This window comes from Lepidochelys kempii, chromosome 2 (assembly GCF_965140285.1).
Source record: "Lepidochelys kempii isolate rLepKem1 chromosome 2, rLepKem1.hap1, whole genome shotgun sequence".
NCBI lineage: Eukaryota > Metazoa > Chordata > Testudines > Cheloniidae > Lepidochelys > Lepidochelys kempii.
Genome location: NC_136381.1, coordinates 26,225,943 through 26,245,678, shown reverse-complemented (window position 1 = coordinate 26,245,678; position 19,736 = coordinate 26,225,943). Strand labels below are relative to the sequence as shown.

At 41.6% G+C, this 19,736-nt stretch overlaps 1 protein-coding gene across 1 annotated transcript in view; it reads right to left on the bottom strand.

Annotated features, from left to right (window-relative positions):
- The window catches only part of EXT1 (exostosin glycosyltransferase 1), a 272,089-nt gene that overhangs the window by 55,103 nt on the left and 197,250 nt on the right, over window positions 1-19,736 (bottom strand). The gene's annotated exons all lie outside the window — the stretch shown is intronic.

Genomic DNA, 19,736 nt, shown 5'->3' with positions numbered 1-19,736 from the left:
TAACACCCATTGTTTCATGTTCTCTGTGTACATAAATCTCCCCACTGTATTTTTCACTGAATGCATCCGATGAAGTGAGCTGTAGCTCACAAAAGCTTATGCTCAAATACATTTGTTAGCCTCTAAGGTGCCACAAGTCCTCCTTTTCTTTTTGCGGATACAGACTAACATGGCTGCTACTCTGAAACCTCTCCTACCTTGTCTTCCCTCCCTGACCTGACAGGATTGTTATATTTCCATAATATTCTTCTCAGTGACATTCTTCTGGGCGTAACTATTTTGTCAGCATATTCCCAAGAAATTCATGGGAGATCTTTCAGCTCCAGTTTCAGGGGGAATTCTTCAAAATTTAAAGTGCCCCTGTAAAGTGACACATGAACCTGCAGCCTGTCCCAACATTGCCATGACTGTCTACTCCCGATTGTGAAAACTCTTAGCAAATATTGCTTGAATGAGTCATTTGACAAAAGCCCTGTAAAGAGGTTATGATAGATGGGCGGTAATGTTAACCTTTCCAACCTCCCCCCCACAAGTCCCCCCCCCCCCCCAACCCCACCAGGGCAGCTTCACTTTGCTCAAATACACTGGTATTTAGACACTGTTGTGTTAATAAGAATGCCATAGAGAATATTAGTGTGAATCTCCTGTGTATCTAATTCTTCATCCTTTATAACTTTTTATATTTAGTACTCTTCAAAGATACTGGATGGACAGCCCAGCCGCCCAGAACTGGCAAACACTTATGCACATGCTTACCTATATGCATGCGAGTATTCCAGTGGAACTAAGTACTCACACGCATGTTTGACATGTGTGCAAAAATGTATAGGGTTGGGCCCTAAAACACGGAAGTCCAAGGCACGTTGAGTGCCTTGGCATATTGCTATCCCAACAGTAATGCGAGTGACAGATAGGGCCAGTCAAAACAGCCTCAATTTGATAATGCTCAACATCCAGACAGCAAAGAGTGCCACAATCACTAGTGTACAGGAAAAGGAAGAAAGCCCTGATGTCAGAGGTGACCAGACACTGTGGGGAAGCAGGAACAGCATGCTGGAGGCAACAGCCTGGGAGCTGGCTGCAGAGGAAAGGCCAGGCTGCTTGGGGAGCTGGGACAGAAAAGCTGAGAACCAGCAGAGAGACACCCTGTTGTTGATGGTGCAAAGCTCACTGTCAGAGATCTAGAGGGGATGGCGCCCCATAATAGCCAAAGTGCACTGAGGTCCACAATCATATGAATTTAATGTCAAGCTTCAGGCATCTAAGTTTGAGAAATCTGTCTATAATTTTCACACATCACCAGCAACACGAAAAGTATCTGATTGTTACACAGTTCCATCTTCTGTTTATAAAAGAGTACGAAGGCCAAACAAAGAACATTACATGAAATCTCTTCCCAGGAAAATCGTGTTTTTGGCCCTTGCTAGAGGTTACGAAAGCAGGAAAAAGTACTTTTGTTCCTGACATTTGTGTAAAAAACCCAAACAACAAGCAGAGGGTCAGGTCTGAGCTCAGCCTGCAGGATTGTTTGTAAAATGATCAATGACGCATATAAATGGACTCTTGTTTATCTGACTGCATTTAAAAACATGGCTTTTAACAACAATATTTTGCCAAAAGATTCTCAGTGTAGCAGAGAATAGAATCTTGGTAAAAAAATAAAAGGGGAGGGGGGTAACTTGTTTACCATCTAAGTGTTATTCTAAACTTTCCAATAAGGGTATAGTAGTCTTGTGATATAGTATAGTAGTCTTGTGTATAGTATAGTAGTCTTGTGATTCTGGCCTAATCTCCAAGATTATTTTAGCCTGAATACAAAAGGGATGTAAATGTCTTCATCTCATCTCTAAGTGCAGCACAGCTGGTTAGAACAGCCAGAATTGCACTTAGCGTCACATTGTACTTAAGCTGAAAATCATTTCCTGCCCATATTCGGAGCCATTCTAATTCTTAAACCTGGTCTGCCAACCAGAGATAAATCAAGACAAGTTTTTGGAAGGTGTGTAGGTCATAATGAATACATACGCCCTATTTTGGGTATATGGATTTCTAATTACTTTTAATAACCAGTAGGTGGTAGTTATTGTGCATATTTCTCCAAGTCCTAGAACAGAGCAAAAAACGAATTAATGGCTGAATAAAAATTACATGTGAAATGCTCATTAGAGGAGGTTACTTACCTGTAACTGGAGGTACTTTGAGATATGTGGTCTTAGCTGTATTCTATTGTGGGTTATGCATGTGAACCATGTGCCCCGGAGCCAGAGAATTTGAAAGCAGTGTCCATGGGTTTGCACATGTGTCCTGGCTCAACCTTATTCCTCTGACTAAGGGGATAAAGCTGTGGGCGGGACCGAATGCCTGTCTAGTTCCTTCTCTACTGTGAATCAGATAAGATCCGAAGCAGAGGAGGAGAACAGGTAGTGGAGTACAGATAGGGACCACACATCTTGAAGAACCTCCAGCTCAGGTAAGTAACCTCCTCCTCTTCTTCAAGTGACTGTCCCTATTGTATTCCATTGTGAGTGATTGACAAGCAGTATCTAAGTAGGAGGAGGCTGTGAGGATGTAAATGGTAGGGCTGAGCTGAGTACCACCCTCCCGAAGGAGGCATCAGCAGAAGGGTCCTGCACCAGGGCATAATGTCTTACCAATTTGTAAATGGAGCCCCGTGTGTCCAGGAGGGATGTCTCTTGAAGAGGTGCCATACCTGTTGCTTGTGCTCTGGTAGAATGAGCTCTTAAGCCATGGGTGGAGTGGGAGGAGGTTCGAAAGCACCTCTTCCGCAGCCCCCATTGACCCAGAGCGGCAAAACCCAGCCAATGGGAGCTGCAATTGGCCAAGCCTGCAGACACAACAGGTAAACAAGCTGGCCTGGCTCGCCAGGGGCTTACCCTAATAGGCCATATGCCAAAGGTTGCCGATCCCTGCTCTATGGAACCCTGACACATGGAGCCATGACTCCCTGTGCATGATGATGGCAGTAGCCCTAGCTCTAGAGGAGATATCAGCGACATTAACTGCAGTTTGGAGGAATCCCTGGCTATCAGTTTGCCTTCAGCTATCAGAGCTTGAAAACGAGCACTGTCCTGTTGCGGAAGGCTGTTAGTAAACTCCGCACACTTGGCGTAGTTCAGGAAATCATATTTAGCCAGTAGCGCCTGATAATTGGCGATCCTGAACTTGAGGCTGGATGACGAGTTAACCTTTCTTCCCATTTGATACAGGTGTTTGCCCTCTTTGTCAGCAGGAGCAGACCAGGTATGTTCCTGTCTAGTCCTTTCAGAAGCAGTGGACTACCAGTGAATTGGGAGGGAGAAGGGGAGAAAACCAAAATTCCACACCCATGGCCAGCTTGTAATAATGTTTGTATACCCCTTTAAGGGTAGGACGGCTGGTGGCCCTGATTGCCCTGGCTGGCTCCAGGATGGCTTCATTAATGGACAGAACTATTCTGCTGGGTCTGGAAGCATGCAGGATGTCAAAGAGTTTGTGCTAGGAGTCTTGGATCTCCTTGAGAGGAATCAAACTCTCCAGCAACTCTGCTGAGAAGGTCATGGAAGAGCCCAAAGTCATCGGGGGGTGGAGGGCATGTAGAAGTCACAGCTTCATTCAGGGTAACAATGGCAATCTTGCTGGTTCTGGTGGAACCGCCAGATCTGGAGCGTAACAGTCGTCCCCTTCTGACAGATCTGGGGGCAGATCTAAGTGTCCCCCTAGAGGGGAGGCAAGGTGACTCCCTGGTGGATCAAATCGACTTTGCAGAGGGGTACTGGTCCCAAGACCACCAATACAGATAGTTGCAGAGGTTGATAGGTAGTCTTGGCGGCCCCCATGGCATGGGGTGCCAGCGGTTCTGAGTTAGATGAAGCGGAGGTTGGTCACAAACCAGTGTAGGTCTTTTGGGAAGTGGAAGACACAAAGTAAGGGAAGAGGTTCATTAGATGGCTCAGAATCTCCCAATGAGAAGGCGGCTGATTCTGGCTTTAGTGGTGAGGAGATGTATTCTGTGTATGGGATGGGTGATAAGCTCTTTCCAGCAGTCCATTCTCTTGGAAGTGATATTATCTCCCTGGAAATGGAGGGGCCTGATAGAGGAGGGGATTTTGGATCTGGGAAAGCAAAAATGTTGTGTGGGGCAGCAACAGAATCAGATCTCCCTAGTATAAAAGGGGTCCTGCTTGTCCAAGCCATCAAAGCCAGCAAGGAAGCTGGCATCTGAAGTTGGCAATGATCAGAGTTCATTGGTGATAACAGATCCCAGCATTAGGGAGGAGCTGGGATGATGGTACTGATGGATCATGGTCTGGTACGGATGGAGCCTCATGCTCATTGGCTTTCTTGTCATGCTTCTAAGACTTAGGACGTACTAAGTCCTCACAGGCTGAGCTGGTGGACTTGCTTACAGCTGAGTCTGACTGAGACGACAGTCTCACGCTTATGAGAGTGCTTCCTAGCTTCCTGACAGGACCCTGCTGTGGGACTTATGGGGGTAGATTCCCAGGAATGGCGAACCGCGGCCACTGAGAGCTGCAGGGGGCCATGCCTGGGGACAGTCAATGTAAACAAAATGTCTCGCTGCCTGCCAGTGGATTACCCTGATGGACCACGAGCCAAAGGTTGCCAACCCCGCTATGAGGTAGTTCCCTGACAAAGTTCCCGCTCTTCTTGGGTAAAGCTAGAGAACAATCAGCAGATACTGCACCTCGCTGCAATGTGAGCTTCCCCAGAGCAGTACAGACAGTGCTGGTGGTTGTCACTGACCGAGAAGAATCACGGGCAGGAAGCACAGAGTTTGAAGCCCGGAGTCCTGGGCACAGTCTAGTACCCAAACAGGGTTATGGGGGTGGGCGAGGGTGGATGAGGAGAATGAAGGAATGCAAGAGTCCCCTCAGCAGACTAATCTAATGCTAATAAGTAAAAACTATTAAAACTGTTTAAAGATTTACAAACTAGATGACTCTGATTTTATAGAACCAAGCCGAAACTGCGGACATTAAACGTTCTGACCCAGGCCATGCAGCGGTAAGAGGGAACTGTACAGGCGATCAATCCGCTGGCCCCTTTTCCCCTAGACTTGTTTCTTAATAGCAGTTGCCTAACTTCTACAGAATCAGATGGCAGCATTCTCCTAATCTGGAAGAGTTTAACCTCAAAGTGGTTCCACATGGCTTTGTGGATGCTTTTAGACATAATTAAGCAAGAAGGGACTCGGGTGGTGCCTTGCTTATTCTACGGTGCAGTCATTTTGATAACATGCCCAAACTGTTCTCTGTGTGTCCCAAAAAAATTAGCAGCACTGTGAAAATGCAATTCCAGTGTTTTGTATTTAAAGCAGAGTTTTTTAAACTCTGGCACCAGCAGAAGGCTATTTTTCACAAAACTGAGTGATAAACTCTGCAAGAAACGCTCATTCCCCAACTATCTCCGTGGCTTTTGCACACATCTGTTTCTCTCCTGTCCCCAAGAGATGTCTAAAATCTAATTAACCAATTAATTTGCAAATATATTCTAATTTATTCAAGGCAGATTTCCTTAGTGTTAAATTATCTGACAGTGAACCATACGCTGTACACAGGAACAGGACTTCATTAAAATACCAAAGGTTACACAAATGGAATAAAAATTATATTTGTACTATAGTCAGCCCAAACGTCTAACCCCTAACGAGAAAATGTGTTTGTATTTCCCTCATTCTAATATGTTTTTGCATGTTTGGTGTAAACCTGTAGTTAATACATTTGCAATACCAAACTACTATGCTTAGTGTGGGAACATGAATATTCTAATTAAGAAGTTTGCACTTCCATTTAGCTTGCAAAATAATTTAAATATATAAATACATAAACCACAGTCAGTGTCTGTAACACTGAGTTTTCTATAACCAAGCTGTGCCATAGTTCATTCTTCATTGAAAGGTAAGAATTAACATTTATATTTGCATCCAGGGCTGGCCTGTCTAACAAAGCAACAGTCGCTCCCTTCCCCAGAAGGTACTGTTGTTTACTGGGAAGTTCGAGTTGTAATTTACAGCACTTGTGCAAATGGGTAAAAAAAAAAAAAAAAAAAAGTTGGTATTGATCTTAATTGCTACATTGAAACATTTTATCCAGCTCAGTGGCTGCATGGGTACAAAATACAACCACTGGGTACAATTCTGCCAGCTATTAGAGAGATTATATAATTTACTGGACAGGGATGCCCTCCACAAATAAAAACAGAGAGGGTGATGGCGGTTTTGAAAACAGTCCTCCTGTAATTGCTAAATACCCAATTACTTTATTATGTGGCACTGGTACAAACAAAAATACTTAGGTTTGAAACGGTCAGGTTTAGACTGACGTCTCGTAGAAAAGAATCCTAAAAAGTTGTCCGTTCTCTTTTTCTCTCTCTCACACACATACATACACACTTTCTTTTACAATAGGATCATCATTATAATGATTATTTATATTATAGTAATACCTAGAACCTTCAGAGGACTACTGGTTACAATTCTACTAGGCAAACACAGTAAGAGACCATTCCTGCCTTAAAGATATGATCTAAATAGACATGACAGACAAGCGTGGAAGGGAGAAAAAAGAGAGGCAGGAAGAGGTAAAATGACTTGCTCAGGATCACACTAGCAGCTCAGTGACTGATCTGGAAACAGAACCCAGATCTACTGTGTCACAGTCCCTTGCCCTAAACACTGGATTCTACTGCCTCTCGACAACTTGTGCACAGGTTTCCAGGACTACAGTTATACGTTTCACGACTCATATGTTGGAATGCTTGCAAAATGGAACACTTGCAACAGCATTCCCAAGAGTTATGTGAATTCATCAACTGCAGCAAGGAACGACACAAGTCTGGGATCGGTTGGAGTGGCCAATGGAAACGTCAGTCTCACACAAACACACACGCTCTCTCTCCCTCCCTCCTTGCAAACACCTGCAAGGGCTGAGTAGGGAGTTCAGCTGCTGGCCTGGAGTGTCAGTTGCTGGGTCTGGAGCCCCAACTCTCGCTTTGTTCCAAACATTTCAGAATTATGGACAACCTCCATTCCCGAGATTTGCATAACTCTACTGAGGTTCTACTGTAATTTTTTTTAATTGACTTCATTTCAGGGTGATGGCACCTCTTTAATGCGAATGAAATAAAAAGTAAATGATTTATTACAGGGTTACAATTCCATGGTGTGGTTTTGGTCACCACTTGAGTTTGCTATCGCAGTTTATTACATCACCAGAACCCACTGGTTGAATTATAGCCCCAAAATTCACAGTTGTTCATTATTTATTCTAAGGAACATATTTTACTATCCTCTGAAACAAAGTTTTGAAAATTGGCATATAGCACCAGTCTCTCATGATGCATTGTAAAAACAGAGCCGGCTAGAGATGAAGGTCTTGTTCATTCAAAACAAAACTTCAAAAAACCCACAAATATTCTCAAATCTTTATTCTTTGATTTGCTACAGCAACCCAGCCCTTTTGGCCTTACATCCAGGCCACTTGTGGCTTTCAGTAACTAAGCTGTGCATTGCAGAATTAACTTTCACCCAGAATAGGCTACGTTGACAAATGACAGGAGAAAAAGAATTATATGATCATGCGACTATTAGTTGCCATGTGCCAAATTTTCCTTCTGAGTTGGCATTGTTTAATATTAAAGGGCCAATGCTCCCCAGGATCTGTGGCTAAAGATCTTCACTTAGAACTTTTGAGTAGATCATTCTTTTCACTGAAAAGTTTTCTTGTTTTGTAAGTCACCCTTATTTACATACTTGCCTATGTATAGCATTTTCAAACTATGTGACACACCTAGACAGCAGCATACTGATTTAATAAACTCCTACTGTACATGCCATTGATTGTAAATAAAGCTAACACTTTGCAGAGATCCTGAAACTTAAAAGAGGTCTCTGATCAAAACTGGTTCCTGTATTAGTGACAGCTTAAGCTATTAAAATATACTCCTCTTCATCTGCTTCAATGTCAGCCACAATAAATTACCTTAGTAATATAGATGAGCCTGTAAAGAGAGCAAAATTTCTTCTGCATTTTTCAAATAAAGGAAATGACATTTTTTACCTTGCTGGAATAGGTGCGACCATGCACATTGCATACCACATGAACATTGTATTCTGAATACTTAGCTTGTCATCTCAGAAAAAGCTTTATATGCTCTTAGATTTGCTTGGCAAGCTCAAGGTTATTCAAGACTCACTCAATATTTTCGTTTTCAGGAGTTGAAGGGTAGAGAATGGGAAAATTTGGGAATTGTCAGTGTTTTACGGGGCATTGCCCATAACTGGAATTGTGCAATTTCTATTTAAAGCTAAGCAGCCATACCTAAATTACATCATCTGGAAGTGCCCAAGGTTTATTTCCTGAAGTAAGGCTTGAAGTACACAGACCTAAAGATTGTGGTTCTTTATTAGCAATGGCATAGACAACATATTTTTTAATGGGGGCGGGGAGGGAGCAAGTTAAAAAAATAATAATAGCTACTTCATTGAGCAGTTTTGTACCATAACAAAATTTGTCCCCAAATCAGTGTTTCCTTTATTTATTAATGGGGAGCTAAAGCCTGCTGTGGTCTTCAGTTGTCTACGCCCACGACTTATCCACCTTGAAGGCTGGGGTCATCAGCTCTTAGTCACCTATAATATTGAGGAGCCTTCTGCAGCCGTGACAGTTTCCAAGTCAACTTCAAGAGAAATGATCATAAAATAATCATCTAGTCTAGAAGAGGGGAAGGCATAAATGGTTGTGGGGAGCTTCATATTGGAGAAACAAACAACAAGTCAAGAAGAAACTCCCCCCAAAAGAAATGGAACTAACACGATGTCACCCTGGTGCGTGAACATTTTATTTTCTCTCCCTTTCTTTCCTGTGTCTTTCTGGTCTACTTAGAAGACCATTTTGAGACAGGGAGTGTCTTTTCTTATGTGTTTGTATACTGCCCAGCACATTACTGAACATCATTGGAGCCACTAGGTATTACCAGGATAAAAATAAACAATGGTAAAGCAGTTACAGCGGGGACTGTAGTGGTACAACCTGTCCTTGTCTCTCTTAAGACTGAGAACAAGAATTTGGCTATCTGTCGACTCGAATGCAAACATAAATGCTGAGACCACCAGCTAATTTCACACATCACCAAAGAGGCATCAGATGGTGGTAACGTTCATTCACCACCAACCATGACTTTTTAAGAAGGCTTTGCTATAAAAGACAACAGGGACATTACTATATACATACAAGCATGCCTGCAATTTTATGTTTATTTATTTATATATAAACACAGGTATGTGTACATATAAAATACCACAAAATTACATACATGCTTATGTGCTATATAGGAATGTTCTTCACATATTTTGTTGTGTAGACTTTTAAAAAACATGAGCTTCCTATCGCATATCTCTGTATTGATCTGCCAACAGGAAAACATGTATCTGGAGTCAAACAAAACCTTCTGCTCTAAGAGCAGCTCCATTAGCTCAGCAACTAGCAGGAGCTGATTTAGATAAACATAAATATACATAACCGATACACACACAGACAGGAGAGCCGGCCTGACATATTCAGAGGTTCCAGTGCACACTAGACAATTCATTCCAAACTCATTTGTGCTCTGCATAAACACCTTGTGGCCAGAGAAAGTCCCATAATCCCAGCTGTAAGAATGGGAGGGGTATTACATCTACTTCCCAATGAAGGAAGATGTATTGCATGGTGGTCTATGCAGCCTGGCCATGAAGGAAATACATACTTGTATGACTTAGGGGCAAAATTAACCCAGCAACATACCTTACTTCTCTGACTTACTAAGGAGCCTCTGCCTGTAATAACAAACTTTGGGAGGGGAAAACACACACACACATTCTTGACAACATGTTCCTTGTATTCTTGCTATACATTTGGCAAAGCTAAAACCATGATAATACGCTGGGCACTTCCCAGTGCTAACCTAATGACTGATTATTACAAAATACCATATTGTAATTACAGCCTCTCTTGCTCATAATTTTTTTTTTTTAAGACACACCACCTTTGCCCAGTGCAGAAACTTTGACTCTTGTAACAACCGGAGGCCAGTCTGGCTGAAACAACTGACCTTTTCCTGATCACATAAACGAAGGTCACTGAATTAATGAGGGATCAGCTGCAGGACCCTAAGCCAGGCTAAGAGGGGGGAAAAGCAGACTTACCAATTTTCAGCAGAACCACAGGGGGAAAAAGGTGAAGTCAGTTTTATAGACTTGCTGTTCACACTGTAGCAAAAACTACAGTGACGCTGGGTGAGAAAAAATAATTAGGTCCCAAACCTGCATTAAAACATTTTTGCAGGATTTTGTTCTTGAAGTAGAAAACTGTTCCCACAAGGTCTATTTTTAGCCATTTTATTTTAGAGAGATCAGAAAGCCTCTTCATGTTTAAATTTCTCAGTGGGAAGTTTTACAGTAATGATACTTAGAACTAGACTAATGATGACAGAGCACAGGAAATAAGTGAATACCATAGGTTTATGGAAATACAAATGTAGGACTGAAATCAACACATGGCTAACCAAAGAGACACACTTGGAACATTCACCCCGACACAAACTGTACATGCTAACTAATGTTATTGCTTCTTGCATTATGATCACTTGGGAAAAAATAATATAACATTCTGGGTAATTAATTGCATTTTTGAAAAAGTACTGGACCTTTTAGCCTGTCAATACCAAGCACTGGACTCTATTTTTTAAACTGACCTTTGTTAAAGTAAACGTCTCTCTTTTAAATCAGGTTTGAAAAATCCTCTTGCCACTAATATATGAAGAATAGGAAAGCCTTATTGGACCAGGTTGAGATGCGGGGGAGCTAAGATTTCAGTTTTATTTAAGCTTTTATTATAATTTTGTTTTTTAATTGAAATTCTAGCCCCTATGGTTGTCAAGATAATCCTCTGAATATGGACCAGTGCACTGCTGACTTCCTGAGTCTACAGACTTAAATTCCTCTGTTGCTGCCCACAACGTTCTCAAATACCAGGAAAGTAAAACTTACAAGAATGGCATTTTCTCTGATGCTCTACAGAATCCTGGGGCAGCAATGGAACTGACAAGAATCATGGCAGTTTCACTCTACTGATTCTTGGGAAAAAACTCAGAGAAGGAGCAAGAACTGGAGATCTGCATGGGGTAAGATCACCCAAGAAGTACAAACTAGGGGTGAGGTACAACAGATACCACCACTTTTAGACACTGGGGGAAAAGGTGGATGGCAGGGCATCCCTCCTCTGCCCCACTCCTCAAAGATGCAGGAAGCTATGGAGTGGTGGAAAAAGAGAAAACCTTTCTCCCTTCCAGAGGTATTTGGTCCTGTGTGAAGGCTTAACATTTATCAGAGACATCTACCATCAGTGGCTCAGATGAAAGACAGAAGCCTGGGGAAGTGGTTCAGGTAGGCACCCCTCCAAGTATCCTTCTCCTTGTTGCAACTAGGGATCAGGGCCTGCACTTGCAGCAGGTTATTCCTTTGTTTGGTGATGGCGAATCTTCCTCATCTTTCACACCAGTCTTTGGTTAAAAGGAGTACTTGTGGCACCTTAGAGACTAACACGGCTGCTACTCTGAAACCTGTCATTATACAAGGCACTGAATTTAGCCTTATGGAGTGGAAATCTTTTAAATTTGTTAGTCTCTAAGGTGCCACAAGTACTCCTTTTCTTTTTGCGAATACAGACTAACACGGCTGCTACTCTGAAACCAGTCTTTGGTTAGTAAGTGTCTGGTAATTTTTTTAAGTTCTCTATCAACTAACCTTGATTCAAAATTGACTGTGAGGGTAATACGGTGATTGAGCCTCTGAATGCACTGGAATAAGTTAATCAAACCTAATTCTGAAACTAGGATTTTGTTTCTTACAAGAACCATTCGAGAACTCTCTTAATTAATGGAGATGCGGGGCCAGGATTAGAACCACTGGAGGGCTTCCATCAGAATTATTTCTGGAAGAAAACTATCTACACCAGAAGCAACTTCTGAATTATCTGCCTACATGCTTCCCTCTCTCGGTAAGAGAGGAAATCTAGACCTGCCCTTTAAAAGTGGCTGTCCTTAACCCTTTAGAGATGGATAATAATTTACAGATACACTCTCACTTCCTACCTCTGCCCATAGCATTCATTTATCTGGCAGTCTGGAAAATGCCACATTATTAATGGGCAATGCAGAAAGGCTATTATAAGAAAAGTGCAAGAGTTTGGCTAGCCAAGAAAGAGCTTAAAGGAAACATTTTTACCCTTCAGTCTTTTCACAGCTTGTGCTGGATTTCTGTTAGATTTAATAGCTGGCTCAGCCATAAGGAACCCAGGTCTGTAATTCCATATTTTTAACATGTCAGAATCCAGCCTTGTACTAGGGGTGATGGGTGGGTGGCAGGATATTAATTTCTATCTCTGTGGCTTTCTATCAGCCAAAAGCAGCTGAGGATTTAAATTCTGAAGCTCCCAAACATGAATTACTTTTCCAACAATGATGCTCGTCTTGGAGGAAAGAAAAATCCCTTTCTGAAGGAATTATTCTTCAGTGCCCAGATGACTGCACTTTGGTTTGCAGCTAGAAAATTCTCCTGAGACTAATGTGACATTTTGTACTGTCAGATGAAAAAATGCCCCCAAAAGGCTGGTTTAACAACAGCTTCTTGACTTTTTTACTCTGCACCAATTAAAAAAGAATTAGAATACTGGAGAGAAAAATCTTAGCAATTCAAAAGGCCATCCTAGGCCTTTCTGTTTCTTAGCAACATGCTGAGCAACAGACACAAGTATTCATCCATTCCAACGCAAGTTTGTATTAGGGTGCTGAATTTTGTGATGCTGACTTTCAGCCATTGTAATATTTTGCAATGATACTTCTATACTACTATTAAAATCTAGGCATTTTAGAGACTTGTAAAGTTTGCATCCTCTATGCAACCCATGGAAAATAAGAAGGCAGCTGCAGTTTATGTCCCCATTCACTGTGACCCGAATGAAAGTAAAACAACAGAGAACAGGATTTAAAACCTAATCTTAAGAACACTTTACTGCTCTTACAGTGCTTACTACCGACAGTTTTGCCAATGATATTGAGAGTTAGAAAGTCCATAGTGTCTGCAGGATCAAGTCCTTCAGTGCTACTAAGATAGGCACTGCAGAAATAGCTAGAACACTCAGACTCCTATCAAAACAAACAAACTGAGGCTGAACTGCCACCAAGCACTTAACAGGTATGATTGTAATACAGCCCCTTGTGTACTCATCAACTTCATCCCATCTCATCAGTCACTTCAATGCTGCATTGGGCCAAACCCACAATTCATATACTTATTATATGAATAGATAAAGGAAACACAATAATGAGAAGTGAACAAATGAAGCACATTTATTTCACACTCGAGTGGCCCACAGTGAGAAACAGAGAAACTTTTTTTTTAAAATTTAGACTTCATGAGAAAACCGAACTGTTCAGCAGCTGATAAATCTGACTCATTCCCCTGCCATAAAATTCACAGTCAGCACAGAATCCTTCCCCAGTCTAATCTCTGTTGCAGTTCAGTGGTCGGGGTGGTGATTTGTGGGTGTCAGAGGAAACCACACACATACACACACACACTGCAGTTTTCAATCCATCCACAATTACTAGATCACCATTGAACTAAAACAACAAGGAGTCCTTGTGGCACCTTGGAGACTAACAAATTTATTTGGGCATAAGTTTTCGTGGGCTAAAACCCACTTCATCAGATGCATGGGGTGAAAAATACCGTAAGCAGTATATATATCACAGCACATGAAAAGATGGGAGTTGCCTTGCCAAGTGGGGGGTCAGTGCTAACAAGACCAATGCAATCAAGGTGGCCATCGCCCATTTCCAACAGTTGAAAAGAAGGTGTGAGTATCAGCAGAGGGAAAATTACTTTTTGTAGTGACCCATCCACTCCCAGTCTTTATTCAGGCCTAATTTGATGCTGTCCAGTTTGTAAATTAATTCCAGTTGTGTAGTTTCTCGTTGAAGTCTGTTTTTGAAGTTGTCATAAATATAAAGGGAAGGCTAACCACCTTTAAATCCCTCCTGGCCAGAGAAAAAAACCCTTTCACCTGTAAAGGGTTAAGAAGCTAAAGATAACCTCACTGGCACCTGACCAAAATGACCAATGAGGAGACAAGATACTTTCAAAGCTGGAGGGAGGGAGGGACAAAGGGTTCTCTCTGTCTGTATGGTTTTTTTGCCCGGACCAGAGCAGGAATGCAGGTTAGAACACCTGTAAAGGGCTAATAAGCAATCTAGTTAGATATGCGTTAGATTCTGTTTCGTTTAAATGGCTGACAAAATAAGTTCTGCTGAATGGAATGTATATTCCTGTTTTTGTGTCTTTTTGTAACTTAAGGTTTTGCCTAGAGGGATTCTCTATGTTTTGAATCTGATTACTCTGTAAGGTATCCTGATTTTACAGAGGTGATTCTTTTACTTTTTCTTCAATTAAAATTCTTTTTTAAGAACCTGATTGCTTTTTCATTGTTCTTAAGATCCAAGGGTTTGGGTCTGTGTTCACCTATGCAAATTGGTGAGGATTTTTATCAAGCCTTCCCCAGGAAAGGGGATGTATGGTTTGGGAGGATTTGGGGGGGGGGGGGGGGGAAGGGGAGACGTTTCCAAGTGGGCTCTTTCCCTGTTATATATTTGTTATATATTTGTTAGATGCTTGGTGGTGGCAGCAATAAAGTCCAAGGGCAAAAGGTAAAATAGTTTGTACCTTGGGGAAGTTTTAACCTAAATTGGTAAAAATAAGCTTAGGGGGGTTTTCATGCAGGTCCCCACATCTGTACCCTAGAGTTCAGAGTGGGGAAGGAACCTTGATAGAAGTTTTTTGGTTGAAGAATTGCCACTTTTAAGTCTGTTATTGAGCGTCCAGGGAGATTGAAGTGCTCACCTACTGGTTTTTGAATATTACAATTCTTGATGTTTGATTTGTGCCCATTTATTCTTTTACGTAGAGACTTGGTCAATGTACATGGCAGAGGGGCATTGCTGGCACATGATGGTATATATCACATTAGTAGATGTGCAGGCGAATGAGCCCCTGATGGTGTGGCTGATGTGGTTAGGTCCTATGATGGTGTCCCCTGAATAGATATGCGGACAGAGTTAGCAATGGGGTTTGTTGCAGGGATTGGTTCCTGGGTTAGTGTTTTTGTTGTGTGGTGTGTTGTTGCTGCTGAGTATTTGCTTCAGGTTGGGAGGCTGTCTGTAAGCAAGGACTGGCCTGTCTCCCAAAGTCATGTGCTAGGATATATATACTGCTTACTGCATCTGATGAAGTGAGTTTTAGCCCACAAAAGCTTATGCCCAAATAAATTTGTTAGTCTCTACATTGCCACAAGGATTCCTCGTTGCTTTTGCTGATACAGAGTAACACTGATACAGAGTGATCCTGCGAGTTCCTGAATGCCCAGGAATGAGAATTGACGGTGCAGACACCGACACGAGTCACTTTCTACACTCAAACTGTCCCAATGAGTTTAAACAGAAATAGAAACCACACAACCACCTTTCAAGGAGCCCAACATCAGACATCAGGCTCAAATAAATCACCTACACTGGGACTGGAGCATGTCATTTTATTCCCATAAAGTTCTATGCAAAGTGATGATGTCTACTAATAATGAATAATGGGCCAGATCATGCCATCAATTTTTATGATGAATTTTCTATGACTTCAATGGGGAATTCGGCTTACAAAACTGTGGGCAAGATGCAGCCTCAAAAATGATATTGTAGCAAGATGAGGCAACAACATCCCATGGAAAAGAGCTAACCCTGGTTGAAGCTATTATTTTTTTAACCTGATGTCCAGCAACTGGCTATATTTTTAAAAGTTAGGTGGCAAAATTGCTGTGTGTCTAGAGACCTGGTTTTATTTTATTTGTTGGTGAAGGCCACTTTTTTTTTTTTTTTAAAGGCACTGCCCTCTACCATTTAAAATGCTATAGGTAAAAATTCAGTTTTTTAAAATGGCCAGAAATAATCTGTATTTTACAAGGTTCCTGGTAAGCACAGAAAGATGAGGGAAAGCGATTTATTCAAATAAAAGCCAAATTCTTCCGGTAAACCCTATATCATAGGCTGAGATTAATATTTAACAGTCAGGTGAACAATCATTTGATGCGCCAATACCCAAATCATAGAATCATAGAATATCAGGGTTGGAAGGGACCCCAGAAGGTCATCTAGTCCAACCCCCTGCTCAAAGCAGGACCAATTCCCAGTTAAATCATCCCAGCCAGGGCTTTGTCAAGCCTGACCTTAAAAACCTCTAAGGAAGGAGATTCTACCACCTCCCTAGGTAACGCATTCCAGTGTTTCACCACCCTCTTAGTGAAAAAGTTTTTCCTAATATCCAATCTAAACCTCCCCCACTGCAACTTGAGTGCAAATGTCAATGCAAAATGTCATTATCTCATTGCAAATGGTATATGCTGTAAAACAGATGAATGACAAGCATTCATGCAAAGCATCAGAGCCACAATGTATACTGTATGTCAGCAACTCCAAAGTTTAGAGCTCAACACTTCAGTCAGTTTGGTCTCTGCAGCCTTCTGGCTCTTTCATAAATATATGTCTACTGATGCACTTCACCATGATGGTTTTCCCACTCTGCTAGGATTACATGGGGTTACTCCAGTAGTAGGCAAACAGCCAGGCAAGAAGCAATGCAATAGTAGGCTACTATAACTAAGCAACTGTTGAATGGATTTGCTTCCTGTAGTGCATGCTGGGTAAATGAATACTGAATACCAGTGAGGCATGCAGCCTGCTTGTATAATTAAGTATCTCTTAAGAGACCAGAGATCAACTGTAGTACAAGTCAATGGATAGCTCTTTGACAGCTTTAGAAGATCAGCTACAGACAGTTTTGAATGGACTCTTCTGTGAGTCACACACTCTATTAGTCCCTGCGTGGGCAGATTTCAGTTCCCCCCAAAATGACTGAAATTATAATTTTTGTCACCACTCCTGTGATCACTGCACCTGAACCAATAAGCTTATACAGGGGCAGCATGTGAAAGAACATGGACATGTCAAATGATTCATTGTCTTTTAGAAATTTGTTTCTCTTTCTCTCTCATTTTAGAGCAAGCTTGAAAAACAGAATCTCAGTAGGTTCCTACTTACTTGAATAGAGATTAATAAATTACTCTGCTTGAAAAATGCCCATATGTTTCAGACAGAAAGCGTCTGCTCTGAAGTTTCTTTAAACTCTGTTTTCACACTTAAAGAATAAAACCAACTGTTATTCAACTTTTCATGGCAGCACCTCTTACACACTGAGTAAGTGCATTAAGCCATCAAGTATAAGCACTAGCAGCATCGCAATTCCTCACCAACGGAGGAGAGGATATGAGGTGGAGGCCTAATTAAGGTTACAATTTAGTCATGGAGGTCACGGAAGTCACAGAATCAGTGACTTACAGCGATTTCCGTGACTTCAACCTGTAGCCACAGGCAGTGGGGGAACCCCTGAGCTCTCAGCTGAAGCAGGCGGCAGAGGTCCCTGGAGCTGTTGGCGGTGGGGGTTTCCCGCAGTTCCTGGCCACATGGGCAGTGGGAGCACCCTCAGCTCCCACCTGTTGCGGGTGGTGGGGGAAACCCCGAGCTCCCCACCACTGCAGGCCCCCAGAGTTGTGGATGGCAGGGGCACCCCACAGCTCCTGCCCCCCACAGGTGGCTGGGGATCCCCGGAGCTGCAGGCATACCCCACGGCCCCCAGTTACTGCAGGTGGCAGGGGTCCCCGCAGCTCCCAGCCATGGGATGCAGGGGACCTCAGAGCTCCAACACCCAACCTGGAGTGGGGACCCCTGAGTTCCTTTCCCGGCTGCCATGCTGCAGGTGGTGTGGGGAGCCACAGATCCCCATTTTGTCACAGATATTGTTAGTAAAAGTCATGGACAGGTCACAGCTTCTGTTAATTTTTCTTTATTGCCCCTGGCCTGTCCATGACTTTTACTAACAATATCTGTGACAAAATCTTAGCCTTAGGCATAATTAAGCAACATATCCCCAACAACTTAGTCCAGCAAATTATATTCAAAATTAGAGCTGTCAAGCGATTAAAAAAATTAGTTGCGATTAATCGCACTGTTAATAATAGAATACCATTTATTTAAATATTTTGGATGTTTTCTACATTTTCAAATATATTAATTTCAATTACAACACAGAACACAATATGTACAGTGCTCACTTTATATTTATTTTTGATTACAAATGTTTGTGCTATAAAAAACAGAAGAAATAGTATTTTTTTAATTCACCTCATTCAAATACTGTACTGCAATCTCTTTATCATGAGAGTGGAACTTACAAATGTAGAATTATATACAAAAAAGAACTGCATTCAAAAATAAAACAATGTAAAACTTCAGAGCCTACAAGTCCACTCAGTCCTATTTCTTGTTCAGCCAATCAAGTTTGTTTACATTTGCAGGAAATAATGCTGCCCACTTCTTGTTTACAACGTCACCTGAAAGTGAGAACAGGCATTCTCATGGCACTGTTGTAGCCGGCGTCGCAAGATATTTATGTGCCAGATGCTCTAAAGATTCATTTGTCCCTTCATGCTTCAACCACCATTCTAGAGGACACGCGTCCATGCTAATGAGGGGCTCTGCTCTATAACGCAGTGCAGACCAACGCATGTTCACTTTCATTATTTGAGTCAGATGCCACCAGAAGAAGGTTGATTTTCTTTTTTGGTGGTTTGGGCTCTGTAGTTTCCACATTGGAGTGTTGATCTTTTAAGACTTCTGAAAGCATGCTACACACCTATTCCCTCTCAGATTTTGGAAGGCGCTTCAGATTCTTAAACCTTGGGTCGACTGCTGTAGCTATTTTTAGAAATCTCACATGGGTATCTTCTTTGCGTTTTGTCAAATTTCTAGTGAAAATGTTCTTAAAACAACAACATGTGCTGGCTCATCAACTGAGACTGCTGTAACGTGAAATATATGGCAGAATGCGGGTAAAACACAGAGCAGGAGACATATTATTCTCCCCCAAGGAGTTCAGTCACAAATTTAATTAACACATTATTTTTTAACGAGCATCATCAGCATGGAAACATGTCCTCTAGAATGGTGGCGGAAGCATGAAGTCGCACATGAATCTTTAGCGCATCTGGCATGTAAATACCTTGCAATGCCGGCTACAAAAATACCATGCAAACTCCTGTTCTCACTTTCAGGTGACATTGTAAATAAGAAGCCGGCAGCAATATAAACAAACTTGTTTGTCTTAGTGATTGGCTGAACAGAAGTAGTACTGAATGGACTTGTAGGCTCTACAGTTTTACATTGTTTTGTTTTTGAGTGCAGCTATGTAACAAAAAAAAAATCTACATTTGTAAGTTGCACTTTCATGATAAAGAGCTTGCATTATGGTATTGAAGGAGGTGAACTGAAAAATACTATTTATTTTGTTTATTATTTTTACAATGCAAATATTTGTAATAAAAATAATAATATAAAATGAGCACTGTATACTTTGTATTCTTGGGTTGTAACTGAAATCAATATATTGAAAATGTAGAAAAGCATCCAAAAATATTTAATAAGTTTCAGTTGGTATTCTATTTAACAGTGCTATTAAAATTGTGATTAATCGCAATTAATTTTTTTAGTTAATCGTGTGAATTAATTGCGATTAATTGACA